This window comes from Gossypium arboreum, chromosome 7 (assembly GCF_025698485.1).
Source record: "Gossypium arboreum isolate Shixiya-1 chromosome 7, ASM2569848v2, whole genome shotgun sequence".
Classification (NCBI taxonomy): Eukaryota; Viridiplantae; Streptophyta; class Magnoliopsida; order Malvales; family Malvaceae; genus Gossypium; species Gossypium arboreum.
In genome coordinates this window covers 39,875,318-39,893,491 of record NC_069076.1, presented here as the reverse complement: position 1 = coordinate 39,893,491, position 18,174 = coordinate 39,875,318, and the positions used below count along the sequence as shown (strand labels likewise).

The window sequence follows — 18,174 nt, the reverse complement described above, 5'->3', positions numbered from 1 at the left end:
GCAAATCACATACACAAGTTTCGTAATTCACATTTATCACACTTGTTCTTAATGCACCTGCATTTAACCACCATTCTTTCTTATGAAATTCACATGTCTTCATTTATAAACATACTCACCTTTCATTCTTGAATAACATATACATTTCATACGTACCTAAATCAGATACTCATTCACATTTTTAATCCATTCTCGATATTGCTCGTTGAACTGTTCGAAATTGATAAGGATACTCAGATAGCTCGTAAACTCTACAATGCCATATCCCAGATATGATCTTACGTGTTATCAAATATCGATGCCAGATAGGATCTTATAAGAAATCATATACGATGCCAATGTCCCAAGAATGGTCTTACACAATATCACATCTCGATATCCTAATGTCATGACACTTGTATCCTATACTATTCTTATGGTTCGTACGAGACTTTCGAATATCATAACTTCATCGATTCTTGTTCATATTTGCTCGTTTAACATTCATGGCAATTCAAAGACTAATAAACATTTGTACATCAATTTAAAGGCATTCATTTGTATATAAACTTACCTTATAGTTGAAATAGACGAATTGGATTGATTATTCTTCAACATTCGATTTTCCCCGATCCAGATCCGATTTCTTTCTTTCAATATCTATATAATTTCAAATTTCACTAATTTAATCACACATTTAATCAATTCAATCCACAAATACATAATTAGGCATTTTTACACTTTGGCCCTTATAATTTCTCACTTTAACATTTTAGTCCTTATTTCACAAAACACAAAATATACATAATTTCCTTATACACATGCTTGGTCGAATATTCCATTAATTCATATAAGTTGATACCTTTCATTTATTTCACATTTTAACCCTACACTTTGTACATTTTACAAATTAATCCTCAAAATGCATTTTTGCTTAAAATCACTTAATAAAACATTAACATCTATCACCAAGCTTTCATATTTCACTATTTAACATCACAAAACTCATGAATTCATCAATGTCATCTCATCAAATCTGTGACAGCCCAAAATTGACCCTAGTCGGAATGTGGTTTCGGTACCACAAAACCAAGGCATAAAAATAATTTAAAATTTATTTTGATACCTATAATATGTGTGTGCTCATGTGTGACATTTTTTGGTGATTGATTTAGTGTTATAAAGGTGAATTTCACTAGAAAGGACTTAGTAGTGAACTTTGAAAGTACGATAGGGAATTGTGTGATGACTAATTAAAGCATGCATGCAAAACAATGGACTTGCATGTCAAATTCCCTTTTATAGGTGGTGGCGGCCATGGCAAGGAATTATGGGCAAAGAAAACATGTTATGACATGTTTTGTTAATGCATGATGTATTAAGTGATAAAATAATTAGATGTGGGAAGAGGAATAAAAAAATGTGTCCGAGAGTGTAGCATTCCCCATTGCCGTGTAACTAAGAAAGAAAAACAAAAAATTGTTCATCTTTTCCCTCCTTCCTTTGGCGAAATTCCTAAGAGGAAGAAGAGATTTTTGCTTCATTTTCTTTGTTTAGAAGAGATCTAGAAGGAGATTTGGCTAAACTTGCATCAAGATTAAGGTATGTATGAGGTTGTGTCATGAGATTCATGCATGTTTTAGTTGCTAACTTGATGTTCATGTTAGCCATGGTTCAAATCCTTGTTATGCCATGGAAATGGTATTTGGCCAAGGTTGTTATTGGGTCAAAGCCATTGCATGCTAAATGTGAAGCTTGCTAATGATGCATGCAATGATGGATTGACTACTCTTGAAATTTCTTGGTAGCAATCTTAAGTAAGACATTGAGTTTTTTTGTTTAACCATGACCGGTTGAAAGGGCATGATTGTGATGTATTCGGCCATGATGCATTCATGAGCATGGTTTATGCTTCTTGCATGTTAGTTAAAATTTGTGTTTTGGATGGTTATGGACACCTTGAAATTGACCTTGCACCTATATGTGTATATATGTTTGCACATGATATTTTGATTATGAAGAAAGTGATAAATATGTTTGTTTAAAGAAGAAATTTGTTGAAGAATGTTGTGAAATTTGTATGTACATTCGGCCTAGTACATGTATAGTGTGAAAAACCTTGAAATTATTTTTGATTTTGTGTATTTATGACCATGTATAATCGGCCACATGAGTAATTTGAGCACTTGATGTTATGTTAAAATTCTTGAGCTTAAATATATGGATGTATGTATATGTGGCCATATAATGGCGTTTTGGGTTCAAAGGTTGAATGATAAATTATAATAAAGTGAGATGATATGAGATGCCGAATGTGATTGACTAGTAAACATTATTGATAGAAATATTGAATACTTCTACTTGTATTCGTTAAGCTCAAGAGCAAAAGGGAGCTAAATCCGATAAAGGGAAGGAAAAAGTGATCGAATAGCCGTTGAAGCCGTTCGACAACATCCGAGGTAAGTCCTCAAGAAATGACCCTACTCGAATTATGTGAAATGAAACATGGATGTGTAATGATTATTGATTTATGTGTGTATGAGTATTTTAATGATACCCGGGCTAAGTCCCGAAGGCGATTATGCTAGTGATATGTTTGTGTTTGAGCCTTAGTAACGAAAATGAAACATGGATGTGTAATGATTATTGATGTATGTGTGTGCATGAGCAATTGAATGATATCTGGGCTAAGTCCCGAAGACATTTATGCTACTAATTATATCCGGGTTAAGACCGAAGGCAATTGTGCTAGTGACTACATCCGGCTAAGACCAAGGCATTCGTGCAAGTTGTTAAATCCGGGCTAATACCAAGGCATTTGTGCAAGTCGTTCTATCCGGGCTAAGACCCGAAGGCATTCGTGCATGTGGTTATATCCGGTTGTATTCCGAAGAAGCTTGGGCTGGAGGTGAGCATTGGTTGCTGTAATAAATTTAATTAGTACGCTCGAAAAGCCCAAAGGATAAGGTATGTTTATATGTGCATTGGAAAAGTCAATATGTTTGAGTAACATTCGCTCAATCGACTAACGAGTTTTCAGCTATTGAATTGGTTGATATCTTGTGAAAGTATATAATGATGAAGTGTGAAGTAAGTATGATTATGTGAATGTGTATTAATGAAATGCTTCATTTGGCTATGTGAATGTAATGCTTTAGTTAAAGCTGATTTTATTGCTTGAGACTTACTAAGCATAAAAATGCTTACCCCGTTGCTTTGGCTCTCTGTTTTATAGATTTTGCTCGTTAGCGATCGGATTCGGGATCATTAAAGTCGAAGTCATCTACACTATCAAGGCCTCCATTTTGGTATAATTTTGGTTGGACTTTGAAATGGCATGTATAGGACTACCCTATTGTTGAAGGTCATGTACCTTTCGGTTTTGTGTAAACTTGGATAGCCATGCGAAAATGGCTTATATACGTTTTTGGTATGATACTATAATCGTTGTATGTTGATCATTATGGGGTATGGAATTGTTTTGAGAAGATTAGCCATTGGAATGGTTAATCATGATCACACTTTGTGCTATGTATGCAAAGAGGGGCAATTGAATCGTGGAAATCATGAAATAGGTAAAGGTTACCTTGAAAACCGATGCTGGCAGCAGCAGTGGTGTGGATTTGAAAAATCACCAAAATTTTTAGGAATGGTATTAAATAGTGAATAAGTTATGTAAATGAACCTTGATGAGTCTACTTTCATATGGAAGAAACGAAAAGGTCATAGGAGTTACTTGTTAAGAGATATTAAAGTTATCGTGAGACAGGGCCAGAACGGTTTCTGGGTCCCCTGTCGCGACTTTAAAAATTTACTATAAATTATCCAGAAAGAATTAAAAGTCATGCCTTATATCTGCAGATTCCATTTTGAGTATAGTTTCATTAGAAACAAACGACACCAGTATTAAAGCCCTGTACAGAGAGATATTCAAGTTGTAACACGCGAAGGTCAGAGCAGTTGATCCCTGTAACATGGGTGACTTTAACTAATAAACTGTACCAATTTGCCTGACCAAAAATTCTAGAAATAAATCCATGGAAGGATATATGAGTCTAAATTCAGGGAAAATTTACGGAATCAGTTTCCGAGTTTTGAAACTCGAGATATGATTTTTAAGGCGACAGTGACGCAGTTTTCCAGCCTGTCTGGAAATGCCAAATTGGTCGGTGCTTTAAGAGGACTTGGCTCGTTAACCCCTCGCGACCGACACCGGCGATGGTCTCGGGTTCGGGGTGTTACAATTTTATTGGTATCAGAGCTACGGTTTAGTCGATTCTAGGACTACCGTGATATGTTTGGGGTCTAGCTATACATGCCATGTAGTGATAAATTGATAGCGTGGTGATTTCTGACAATCTGAATTTGTGTTTGTTTATAGCAATGGATCCCGATGCCAACCGAGCAATAGCTGATGATGTGGAGAGTGTGGCGCCTACTCCCGCAGAAGGGCAGCGCCGGACTCTCAACCTATGGCCAGCAATCCGAATGATGAGGCTAGGCAAGCCTTTTATAAGCGTGATGAATGATTGGTTCAACCAATACATTCGAACTAACATGGCTGTTCCACAACCTCCATTTCCGACTAATGCAACCCCGCACCTACAATACCTCCGATGAATCGACCAAATAAGGTCAAGTAAGCCCCGATCGACAGAATTAAGTAAACATGGGGCCACCAATTCAAGGCTACGGATAGCGACGATGCCGAGCAAGCTGAATTTTGTTGGACAACACTATCCGGTGCTCGATGAGCTATCTTGTACACCGATGAGTGCTTAAAGTGTACCATCTCCTTGCTACACGATTCCGCCTACTATTGGTGGAGTACTCGACTTCGTGGTGCCTAGAGAGCAAGTGATTTGGGAATTCTTTCAAACCGAGTTCTGAAAAAAGTATATCACCGAGATTCATCGACCAAAAGCGAAGGGAATTTCTTGATCTTAAGCAAGGCTCTATGTCAGTTACCGACTACGAACGAAAATTTGTGAGGCTTAGCCGGTACTTGCGAGAATGCATTTCGTCCGAAGCTATTATGTGTAAATGCTTCGAGGATGGGCTGAATGATGATATAAGGATGTTCGTTGGCATTCTCGAAATACAAGAGTTCGTAGTACTTGTTGAGCGAGCTTGTAAAGTCAAGAGCTTAGAAAGGAGAAACAAAAGTTGATGTGGGAACCGGAGAATTCGAAAAGGTCCTCGGAAAGTCTCTTCAACAGCATCGAAGAGATTTCAAGATGATGTGAGCGGTCTAGAGCCGCCGGGCTTTTCTAGACGAGATCGCGGTCGACCCCTGTGACCACACGAGTCACTTGATCGCCGATGGTGGAAATGATCGCCGAGAGAGCGAAGTGTCTGCATTGTGGCAAATGGCATTCGGGAGTCAGTAGGTTCCGTGATCACTCTGTTATAAGTGTGGATCAGTGACCACTTTATCAAGGATCGCCGAGGTTGCTTGAACAAAATGTAAGTCAAAGTGGAAACCCGAGTGCTACCACTGCTCGAGGTAGGCCATCCAGAAATGCGGGCAATGCTAGTGGCGGTCAGAGAGGGCCGAGAGATGCTACAACAAGACCCAAGGCTCATGCTCCTGCTAGGACTTATGCCATACGCGCACGCGAGGATGCTGCCTCACCGGATGTTATTACCGGTACTTTCACTCTTTTCGATACTAATGTGATTGCTTTGATTGACCCCGGTTCTACTCATTCTTATATATGTGAAACCTTAGCATCCAAGAAGGCTTTGCCTATTGAGTCTCTCGAGTTTGTAATTGGTGTCAAACCCTTGGGTCATTACGTGCTTGTCAACAAAGTGTGCAAGAAAAGTCCCCTAGTATTCCGAGGTTCTTGTTTTCCCATGACTTGATGCTTTTGCCGTTCGATGAATTCGACGTTATTCTTGGTTTGGATTGGTTGACCATGCACGATGCGGTTGTAAATTGCAAAAGCAAGACCATCGATTTGAGGTGCGAATAACGAGATAATTCGGGTTGAGTCTACGGACTTAAAGGGTTGTCACCGTAATATCGCAATGTTGGCCCGAAATATGTAAGAAAAGGGTGCGGCGTACCTTGCGTATGTGCTCAATGACAAGGAGTCGAAAAGAAACCCGAATCTGTGCGGTGGTTTGTGAATACCCGGATGTTTTCCTCAAGAATTGCGGGTTTACCACTGTTCGGAAATAGAATTTGGCATCGAATTGGTCCCCGGTACCACTCAATTTCGATAGCTCCGTATCGTATGGCACCAACGGAATTAAAGGAGTTGAAAGCTCAGTTGCAAGAATTGGTGGATAGAGGTTTTGCTCGCCCGAGTTTCTCGCCTTGGGGTGCGCCAGTGTTGTTTGTGAAAAAGAAGGATGGAACCATGAGGCTGTGCATCGACTATCGTTAGCTTAATAAAGCGACAATAAAGAAAAAATATCCGTTACTGCGTATCGTTGATTTGTTCGATCAACTGAAGGGAGCTTTAGTGTTCTCGAAAATAGATTTGAGATCGGGCTATTATCAATTACGAATTCAAGATTCGGACGTACCCAAGACTGCCTTCAGAACGAGATATGGTCACTACGAGTTCCTAGTGATGCCGTTTGGGCTTACTAATGCCCCTGCGGTATTTATGGATTTAATGAATCGGATCTTCAGACCATATTTGGATCGGTTCGTAGTCGTGTTCATTGATGACATCTTGGTCTATTCAAGAAATGAGACCGAACATGCTGAACACCTGAGGTTAGTGCTGCAAATTTTACGGAATAAGCAATTATATGCTAAGTTCAGCAAGTGTGAGTTCTGGTTAAGAGAGGTTAGCTTCTTGGGGCATGTGATATCTGCATCGGGTATTCGAGTCGACCCGAACAAAATTTTAGCCATACTTAACTGGAAGCCTCCGAGAAATATTACCGAGGTTCGGAGCTTTTTGGGGCTGGCCGGTTATTACCGACGATTTGTAAAAGGTTTCTCAACGATAGCCACGCCAATGACAAAGCTACTCCAAAAGGATGTAAGGTTCGAATGGTCGGAGAAATGTCAGAAAAGTTTCGATCAACTGAAAACTTATTTGACTAAAGCCCCAATTCTAGTGCAACCCGAATCTGGCAAAGAGTTTGTCATCTATAGTGACGCCTCCCTACTTGGGTTAGGTTGTGTATTGATGCAAGAAGGTCGAGTTGTGGCCTGTCGTCGAGGCAATTAAAGCCACATGAGAAAAATTATCCGACCCATGATCTCGATTTGGTCGCCATCGTATTCGCCTTAAAGATTTGGCGACATTACTTATTTGGTGAGAAGTGCCATGTGTATTCGGATCACAAAAGTCTCAAATATTTGATGACTCAAAGAGACTTAAATCTGCGACAAAGACGTTGGCTCGAGTTGTTAAAGGATTATGAGCTGGTCATTGACTATCACCCGGAAAGGCGAATGTGGTTGCGGATGCCTTAAGTCGTAAATCATTATTCGCTTACTGACGATGAATGTGCACTTGTCTGCTCGATCCGACAATGTGTTAGTAGCTGAATTGAAAGCCAAACCATTATTGATACATCAAATTCGTGAAGCTCGTAAAGTCGACGACGAGTTGGCTGCAAAATGGGCTGAGTGTGTTCCGAACAAGGACTCGGAGTTTCAAATCGATGATGACGATTGTTTAAGGTTCAAAAGTCGTCTGTGTGTTCCAAAGAATTGAACTTATTTTGATAATTCGAACGAAGCCCATTGTAGCCGAATGGCGATCCACCCGGGAGTATTTAAGATGTACAACGATTTGAAACGTTGGTTTTGGTGGCATGGTATGAAACGAGACATCTCCGACTTTGTTTCGAGATGTTTAATATGTCAACAACTGAAAGCGGAACATCAAGTGCCTTCAGGATTACTTCAGCCGATCACGATACCCGAGTGGAAATGGGATCGAGTCACCATGGACTTTGTATCCAGACTACCATTGTCAGCGAGTAAGAAGGATGCGGTTTGGGTCGTGGTAGATAGATTGACTAAGTCGGCTCACTTTGTTCCCGTACGTACAGATTTTTCAATGGACAAACTAGCTGAATTGTACGTTTCTCAGATTGTGAGATTGCACGGGGTGCCTATTTCCATCGTGTCGGATAGAGATCCGAGATTTACCTCGCGATTTTGGAAAAAGTTGCAAGAAGCTTTGGGTACCAAGTTGCATTTCAGCACCGCCTTTCACCCCCAAACCGATGGTCAATCCGAGTGGATAATTCAGATACTTGAGGATATGTTGAGATGTTGCATCCTCGAGTTCAGTGGTTCATGGGAACGGTATTTTCCGTTGATTGAATTCGCTTACAACAACAACTTTCACAAGTATTAAGATGGCACCCTACGAGGCTTTGTACGGTCGTAAATGCCGTACACCATTGTTTTGGACGAGCTCGGTGAAAGCAAAATTTTCGGTGGATTTGATTAGAGATGCTGAATGTAAAATAAAAGTAATCCGTGAAAGTCTGAAGATAGCCTCCGATCGTCAAAAGTCGTACGCGGATCTGAAGAGTAAAGACATCGAGCATCAGGTGGGAGATAAAGTGTTTCTCAAGGTTTCACCTTGGAAAAAGATACTCAGATTCGGCCGTAAGGGTAAGTTGAGCCCGAGGTTCATTGGGCCATATGAGATATCCGAGCGAGTCGGTCCAGTGGCATATCGTCTGATTTTGCCCCCTGAACTCGAAAAGATTCACGATGTCTTTCATGTTTCGATGCTTCGACGCTATAGATCTGATCCATCGCACGTGATTAGTCCATCAGAGGTTGAAATTCAAGCCAATATGAGTTATGAGGAAGAACCGATTCGTATCCTGGCACGTGAAGTGAAAGAGTTGCAAAACAAGCGGGTTCCGCTAGTGAAAGTGTTATGGCTCAAACACGGGATAGAAGAAGCTACTTGGGAAACCGAGAACTCTATGAAAGAGCGATACCCAACCCTATTTACCGGTAAGATTTTCGGGGACGAAAATTTCTTAAGTGGGGGAGAGTTGTGACAGCCCAAAATTGACCCTAGTCGGAATGTGGTTTCGGTACCACAAAACCAAGGCATAAAAATTATTTAAAATTTATTTTGATGCCTATAATATGTGTGTGCTCATGTGTGACATTTTTTGGTGATTGATTTAGTGTTATAAAGGTGAATTTCACTAGAAAGGACTTAGTAGTGAACTTTGAAAGTACGATAGGGAATTGTGTGATGACTAATTAAAGCATGCATGCAAAACAATGGACTTGCATGTCAAATTCCCCTTTTTATAGGTGGTGGCCGGCCATGGCAAGGAATTATGGGCAAAGAAAACATGTTATGACATGTTTTGTTAATGCATGATGTATTAAGTGATAAAATAATTAGATGTGGGAAGAGGAATAAAAAATGTGTCCGAGAGTGTAGCATTCCCCATTGCCGTGTAACTAAGAAAGAAAAACAAAAAATTGTTCATCTTTTTCCCTCCTTCCTTTGGCGAAATTCCTAAGAGGAAGAAGAGATTTTTGCTTCATTTTCTTTGTTTAGAAGAGATCTAGAAGGAGATTTGGCTAAACTTGCATCAAGATTAAGGTATGTATGAGGTTGTGTCATGAGATTCATGCATGTTTTAGTTGCTAACTTGATGTTCATGTTAGCCATGGTTCAAATCCTTGTTATGCCATGGAAATGGTATTTAGCCAAGGTTGTTATTGGGTCAAAGCCATTGCATGCTAAATGTGAAGCGTGCTAATGATGCATGCAATGATGGATTGACTACTCTTGAAATCTCTTGGTAGCAATCTTAAGTAAGACATTGAGTTTTTTTTTTGTTTAACCATGACCGAAGTTGAAAGGGGCATGATTGTGATGTATTCGGCCATGATGCATTCATGAGCATGGTTTATGCTTCTTGCATGTTAGTTAAAATTTGTGTTTTGGATGGTTATGGACACCTTGAAATTTGGCCTTGCACCTATATGTGTATATATGTTTGCACATGATATTTTGATTATGAAGAAAGTGATAAATATGTTTGTTTAAAGAAGAAATTTGTTGAAGAATGTTGTGAAATTTGCATGTACATTCGGCCTAGTACATGTATAGTGTGAAAAACCTTGAAATTATTTTTGATTTTGTGTATTTATGACCATGTATAATCGGCCACATGAGTAATTTGAGAACTTGATGTTATGTTAAAATTCTTGAGCTTAAATATATGGATGTATGTATATGTGGCCATATAATGGCGTTTTGGGTTCAAAGGTTGAATGATAAATTATAATAAAGTGAGATGATATGAGATGCGAATGTGATTGACTAGTAAACATTATTGATAGAAATATTGAATACTTCTACTTGTATTCGTTAAGCTCAAGAGCAAAAGGGAGCTAAATCCGATAAAGGGAAGGAAAAAGTGATCGAATAGCCGTTGAAGCCGTTCGACAACATCTGAGGTAAGTCCTCAAGAAATGACCCTACTCGAATTATGTGAAATGAAACATGGATGTGTAATGATTATTGATTTATGTGTGTATGAGTATTTGAATGATACCCGCTAAGTCCCAAGGCGATTATGCTAGTGATATGTTTGTGTTTGAGCCTTAGTAACAAAAATGAAACATGGATGTGTAATGATTATTGATGTATGTGTGTGCATGAGCAATTGAATGATATCCGGCTAAGTCCCAAGACATTTATGCTAGTAATTATATCCGGTTAAGACCAAGGCAATTGTGCTAGTGACTACATCCGGCTAAGACCAAGGTATTCGTGCAAATTGTTAAATCCGGGCTAATACCAAGGCATTTGTGCAAGTCGTTCTATCCGGGCTAAGACCCGAAGGCATTCGTGCATGTGGTTATATCCGGTTGTATTCCGAAGAAGCTTGGGCTGGAGGTGAGCGTTGGTTGCTGTAATAAATTTAATTAGTACGCTCGAAAAGCCCAAAGGATAAGGTATGTTTATATGTGCATTGGAAAAGTCGATATGTTTGAGTAACATTCGCTCAATCGACTAACGAGTTTTCAGCTATTGAATTGGTTGATATCTTGTGAAAGTATATAATGATGAAGTGTGAAGTAAGTATGATTATGTGAATGTGTATTAATGAAATGATTCATTTGGCTATGTGAATGTAATGCTTTAGTTAAAGCTGATTTTATTGCTTGAGACTTACTAAGCATAAAAATGCTTACCCGTTGCTTTGGCTCTCTGCTTTTATAGATTTTGCTCGTTAGTGATCGGATTCGGGATCATTAAAGTCGAAGTCATCTACACTATCAAGGCCTCCATTTTGGTATAATTTTGGTTGGACTTTGAAATGGCATGTATAGGACTACCCTATTGTTGAAGGTCATGTACCTTTCGGTTTTGTGTAAACTTGGATAGCCATGCGAAAATGGCTTATATACGTTTTTGGTATGATACTATAATCGTTGTATGTTGATCATTATGGGGTATGGAATTGTTTTGAGAAGATTAGCCATTGGAATGGTTAATCATGATCACACTTTGTGCTATGTATGCAAAGAGGGGCAATTGAATCGTGGAAATCATGAAATAGGTAAAGGTTACCTTGAAAACCGATGCTGGCAGCAGCAGTGGTGTGGTTTTGAAAAATCACCAAAATTTTTAGGAATGGTATTAAATAGTGAATAAGTTATGTAAATGAACCTTGATGAGTCTACTTTCATATGGAAGAAACGAAACGGTCATAGGAGTTACTTGTTAAGAGATATTAAAGTTATCGTGAGACAGGGCCAGAACGGTTTCTGGGTCCCCTGTCGCGACTTTAAAAATTTACTATAAATTATCCAGAAAGAATTAGAAGTCATGCCTTATATCTGCAGATTCCATTTTGAGTCTAGTTTCATTAGAAACAAACGGCACCAGTATTAAAGCCCTGTACAGAGAGATATTCAAGTTGCAACGTGCGAAGGTCAGAGCAGTCGATCCCTGTAACATGGGTGACTTTAACTAATAAACTGTACCAATTTGCCCGACCAAAAATTCTAGAAATAAATCCATGGAAGGATATATGAGTCTAAATTCAGGGAAAATTTACAGAATCAGTTTCCGAGTTTTGAAACTCGAGATATGATTTTTAAGGCGACAGTGACGTAGTTTTCCAGCCTGTCTGGAAATGCCAAATTGGTCGGTGCTTTAAGAGGACTTGGCTCGTTAACCCCTCGCGTCCGACACCGGCGATGGTCTCGGGTTCGGGGTGTTACAAAATCATTAACAAATTTAAGAATTTAAGCGTGGGCTAGCTAGAACACATTACAACAATCACAAAACATAGAAATCATCAAAAACGGATCAAAAACCATACCTCAATCAAGCTTGAACATGGCCGAACCCTAGAAACTCATTTTCTTCTTCTATTTCTCTTAATATTTAGCTATATGGATGATGATAACACCAAATTTTTATTTTGGTTTTATTAATATTAACATAATAGCCCTTTTACAATTTTAACCCTTAATAAAAACATTATAATTCACATAACATAAGGCCATTAATGTCCATTCCCACTATCCATGGTCTAATTACAACATAAGGACCTTTCATTTAATAAGCCATAACAAATAGACACCTTTATCAAATAGAATGCAACTTTTGCATTTTACGCTATTTAGTCCTTTGTTTTTCAAATTAACCATTTAAACAATAAAATTAGCATGCAAAACTTTCCCACATACATATTCACATGCTATAAACAAATAAAATAATATTAAAATAATTTTTTGACCTCAGATTCATGGTTCCGAAACCACTGTTTCGATTTAGCTAAAACCAGGTTGTTACAACTCTTCCCCCTTAGGGATTTTCACCCCTGAAAATCTTACCACTGAATAGGTTCAGATATTGTTCTCTCATAGCATCCTCAGGCTCCAATGTTGCTTTTTCGACCTCATGTCGATGCCATAAGACTTTCATTAAAGAAAATTTCTTATTTCTCAATTCTTTAACCTCGCGATCTAAAATTCGAATCGGTTCTTCTTCGTATGTCATATCAGGCTTAATTTCAATCTCAGATGGAGAAATCACTGCGATGGATCAGATCCATATTGTCGAAGCATCAATACATGAAATACGCTATGAATATTTTCTAAATCAAGTGGCAACAACAATATGTAAGCAATTGGCCCAACAAATTCAATAATCTCATACGGCCCAATGAATCTCAGACTTAATTTGCCTTTACGACCAAATCAGAGTATTTTCTTCCACTAAGATACATTTAAAAACAATCTATCCCCAATTTGAAACTCAATATCTTTCTGTTTCAAGTCTGCATATGATTTTTGATGATCTGACATTGTTTTCAAACTTTCACGAATCACTTTCACTTTCTGTTCAGTCTCTTTAATCAAATCCACCTCGTGAATCTTATTCTCGCTGAGTTCAATTCAATACAAAGGTGTTCGAAATTTACGATTATACAAAGCTTCGTAAGGTGCCATTTTTATACTTGATTGAAAGCTATTATTATATGCAAATTCAATCAATGGCAAGTACCGTTCCCACGTACCTTCGAACTCACGAATGCAACATCTCAACATATCCTCGAGTATCTGAATAATCCGCTCATATTGACCATCTGTTTGCAGATGAAAAGCAGTACTGAAATGTAGCTTTGTACCTAATGTATCTTGTAGCTTCTTCCAAAATCACGATGTGAATCTCGGATCTCTATCTGTAACAATAGAAATAGGAACTCCGTGCAATCTTACAACCTCAAAGATATACAACTCAACAAGTTTAACAAATGAATAATCTGTGTGTACTGGAATGAAATGAGCCAATTTCATCAATCTATCAACCACTACCCAAACCGCATCTTTCTTACTCAGAAACAGAGGCAGACCTGATACAAAATCCATCGTGATTCTGTGCCATTTTCATTTGGGAATCATAATCGGCTGAAGTAACCCAAACGGTACTTGACGCTCAGCTTTGACTTGTTGACAAATTAAACACTTCGAAACAAATTCAGAGATATCGCGCTTCATATCAGACCACCAACAAAGCTATTTCAGGTCGTTATACATTTTCGTACTTCCCGGATATACAAATTATCGATTACTATGAGCTTCATTTAAAATAATCTGAATCAACTCTGAGTTTCTCGAAACACAAATTAGACCTCTGAATATCAAAATATCATAGTATCAATATGAAATTCTGAATCAATATTCAAAATCACATTGAACCCGTTATGCTAATAATTCACTATCAACTTTCTAAACTTTGCAAATATGTTGTATAAATGACAGTCTCATTTTCAATTCAGCTACAATTGAACCATCATTATATAGAGCTAATTGAGTATTCATAGCATGTAAAGCAAACCAATATTTACGACTCAAAGCATCAGCAATAACATTGGCTTTCCCTGGATGTTAGTCAATCAGTAGCTTGTAATCTTTTAACAACTCTAACCATCTTCGCTGTCGTAAATTCAAATCATTCTGAGTCATCAAATATTTTAAGCTTTTTTGATCTGAATAAACGTAACATTTCTCACCGAACAAAAAGTGGCACCAAATCTTCAACGCAAACACAATAGCTGCCAATTCCAGATCGTTTGTCAGATAGTTCTTTTCATGTGGCTTTAACTGTCTTGAGGCATAAGCTATGACTTTGCCTTCCTACATCAAAACATAGCCTAGACCATTCAAAGACGCATCACTATAAATGACAAATTCTTTACCCAACCTTGGTTGAACTAGCACCGGAGCTTCGGTCAAAAAAACTTTCAACTGATCAAAACTTTTCTGGCACTTTTCTGTCTACTCGAACTTAACATCTTTCTGAAGTAGTCTCGTCATCGGGGTTGCAATCATAGAGAAACCCTTTACGAATTGTCTGTAATAACCAGCGAGTCTCAGAAAACTTCAGACTTCGGATACACTTCTCGGAGGCTTCCAATCTAGTATAGCTGAAATCTTGCTTGGATCAACCCGAATACCCGATGCTGATACAATATGTCCCAGAAAACTGACTTCTCTTAACCAAACCTCACATTTACTGAACTTCGCATACAACTACTTATCACACAAAGTCTGTAGCACTACTATCATATGTTCAGCACGCTCGGATGCATCATGGGAATAGATCAAAATGTCAGCTATAAACACAACTACAAATTGATCCAAATGTGATCTGAAGATCCGATTCATTAGATCCATAAAAGTAGCAGGTGCATTTTTTAGTCCGAAAGGCATAACCAAAAACTCATAATGTCCGTACCTCGTTTAGAAAGCATTTTTCGGCACATCAGAGTCTTTCACTCTCAATTGATAGTAACCCGATCGCAAATCAATATTTGAAAACACTGTAGCCCCTTCTAACTGATCGAACAAATCATCTATATGTGGCAGAGGATATTTATTCTTTATGGTAACTTTATTGAGTTGTCGGTAGTCGATGCACATTCTCATAGTTCTGTCTTTCTTTTTCACAAACAAAACTGGTGCACCCTAGGGAGAAAAACTCGGTCATACAAAACCTCTATCTGTCAATTCTTGCAACTGAGTTTTTAATTCTTTTAATTTAGTCGGAGCCATTCTGTATGGACTATCGATATCAGAGTCGTCCCCGACACTAATTCAATACCAAACTCTACCTCTATAATCAGTTGCAAACCCTGTAATTCTTCAAGAAACACATCCGGATACTCACACACAATTGGTATGATTCAATCTTCTTTTCGGTCACTTTAGAATCGAGTACATAGGCAGAGTAAGCTTCACAACCCTTTTATACATATTTTTGAGCTAACATCATAGATATCACTGCCGATACACTATTTAGATCATTAGACTCAATCCAAATAATCTCATCATTCTGGCATCGCAAATCAATAGTCTTCTGTTTACATCTCACAATTGCATCATGTAACGTTAGCCAATCCATACCCAGAATTATATCAAACTCGTCGAATGGCAACAACATCAAGTCGGGTAGAAAACATGAATCTTGAATCATCAATGGACAATTCTTACATACTTTATCAACCAAAACACACTGACTTAAGGGGTTCTATACTCTAATCACAAATTCAGTAGACTTTACAGGTAAAGTCTTACTGGATACTAAAGTTTCACAAACATAAGAATGAGTCGATCCAGGATCAATCAATGCAACATCACTAGTATCATAGAGTGTGAAAGTACCAGTAATAACATCTAGAGATGAAGCCTCTTCGTGGGCGCGAATAGCATAAGCTCTGGTAGGTGCGCAAGCCTTAGATCTAACAGTAGTGTCTTTAGTTGCCCTCTGGCTACCACTCACATTACCCGTATTTCTGGGAGGTCTACCTCGAGCTACAGTGATACTCGGCCTCATATTCTACATCGTGCCTTGCTTAACTAACTCAGGGCATTCACGAATGAAATGATCTAATGATCCACATTTAAAACAAGCTCTATCATTCAATCTACAATTTTCAAGATGTCATTTACCGGAATGTTTGCACTCAGGTTGGTTCAGTCGGATATTTCCAACACTAGCTACTGAGGTAGCTTTCAAGCTCACGGGGGGTCTGTCTCGATCACATCTAGAATAGTCTACAATAGCCTTCGAAAGGCTAAAATCATCTCGAAATCTCTTTGATGACCTTTCTCGTGAATCTCTAGCTTCAAAGTTAGCCTTTCTTTTCTCTTTCCCGAGCTCTTTAGCTTCGCATGCTCGCTCGACTAGTACCACAAACTCTTTTATTTCAAGAATCCTGACTAACAACTTAATATCTTCATTCAAACTGTCTTCGAATCTTTTACACATTATTGCTTCGGTTGATACACATTTTCGGGAATATCTGCTGAGTCTCACAGATTCCCGTTCATATTCTGTAAATGTCATGCGACCCTATTTTAACTCAAGGGATTCTTTGTATTTTTGATCTATAATTCTCTGACTGATATATTTCTTCTAGAATTCAGTTTGAAAGAACTCCCAGATAACCTGCTCTTTCAGAATAACCGATACTAGTGTATTCCACTAGTGATACGCAGAATCTTGAAGCAAAGATACAACACATTTAATACACTCGTCAGGGGTACAGGATAGCTCATCAAACACAAGAATAGTATTATCAAGCCAGAATTCAGCTCGCTCAGCATCATCATCAATAGTGGCTCTGAATTCTTCAGCCCCGTGTTTTCTGATTTTATCAATTGGGGGCTTATTTAATCTCACCAGATCAATAACTTGAGGTATTACACGTGCCTGAGGAGGATTAGGTAGGGGTGGAGGTTGTTGAGCAACCGGATTTGTATAGATATATTGAATGAACCATTCGTTCATCATCTAGAAGAAGGCTTGTTTAGCCTCTCCCTTGTGGCTACTCGTAATAGGTTTAGAATCAGATTGCACTGCCTCTTGAGCAGGAGTGAGAGCATTACTCTCTACACTGTCAGCTACGGCTCATTTGGGATCCATTTACTATATAAAAACACATTTTAATTATCAGGATTGATCACACTATCAAAGTTTAATATATATTGCATGTACAGCTAGACTCTTACTAGCTACGTTAGTCCTAGAATCGACTAAACCATAGCTCTGATACCAAGAAATGTAACACCCCTAACCCGTATCCGTCGCTTGAATAGGGTTACGAGGTATTACCAGACAATACATCACATTCTTATACATTTATGCAAGCATTATTTTAAACGATGCTAAAAAATTCACATTGTCTCTTACAAGGTTCTACGAGACCTTAGATCATACTTAGAAGCTATTTGAGACTAAATCGATCACATATAAAAATTTCTAGACACTTCAAAAAATTTCACAAAATCACAGGTCACACGGCCACCAGACACGTCTTGTAACGCCTCGTACCCGAGACTGTTGCCGGAGTCGAACACGAGGTGTTAACGGACTTAATTCATTACTTAAACAACTCATACAATTCATTTTAAAATTTCGGACAAGTCGGCTAACGCATCACGATCGCTTTAAAAATCATATCTTGAGTTCCGAAACTCAAAATCTAATTCCGTAAATTTTTCCTGAAACTAAACTCATATATCTATCTACTAATTTTTTTATAGAAATTTTGGTCAGGCCAATTAGTACAGTTTATTAGTTAAAGTCTCCCCTGTTTCAGGGTTCGACTACTCTGACCTCTCTGTATTACGAATCATATATCTCCCTGTACAGAGCTTCAATGACTATTCCATTTGTCTCTAATAAAACGAGACTCAAT

The 18,174-nt window shown here is 38.4% G+C and overlaps 1 long non-coding RNA gene across 1 annotated transcript in view; it reads left to right on the top strand.

Moving 5' to 3' along the window:
* Positions 1 to 3,498, top strand: part of LOC128295091 (uncharacterized) — a 96,236-nt gene extending 92,738 nt beyond the window's left edge. Inside the window, exons 2-3 of the long non-coding RNA XR_008285400.1 lie at positions 2,355 to 2,438; positions 3,215 to 3,498. This is a non-coding gene — a long non-coding RNA (uncharacterized LOC128295091). The remainder of the gene's footprint in view (positions 1 to 2,354; positions 2,439 to 3,214) is intronic.
* Positions 3,499 to 18,174: the final 14,676 nt, after the last annotated feature.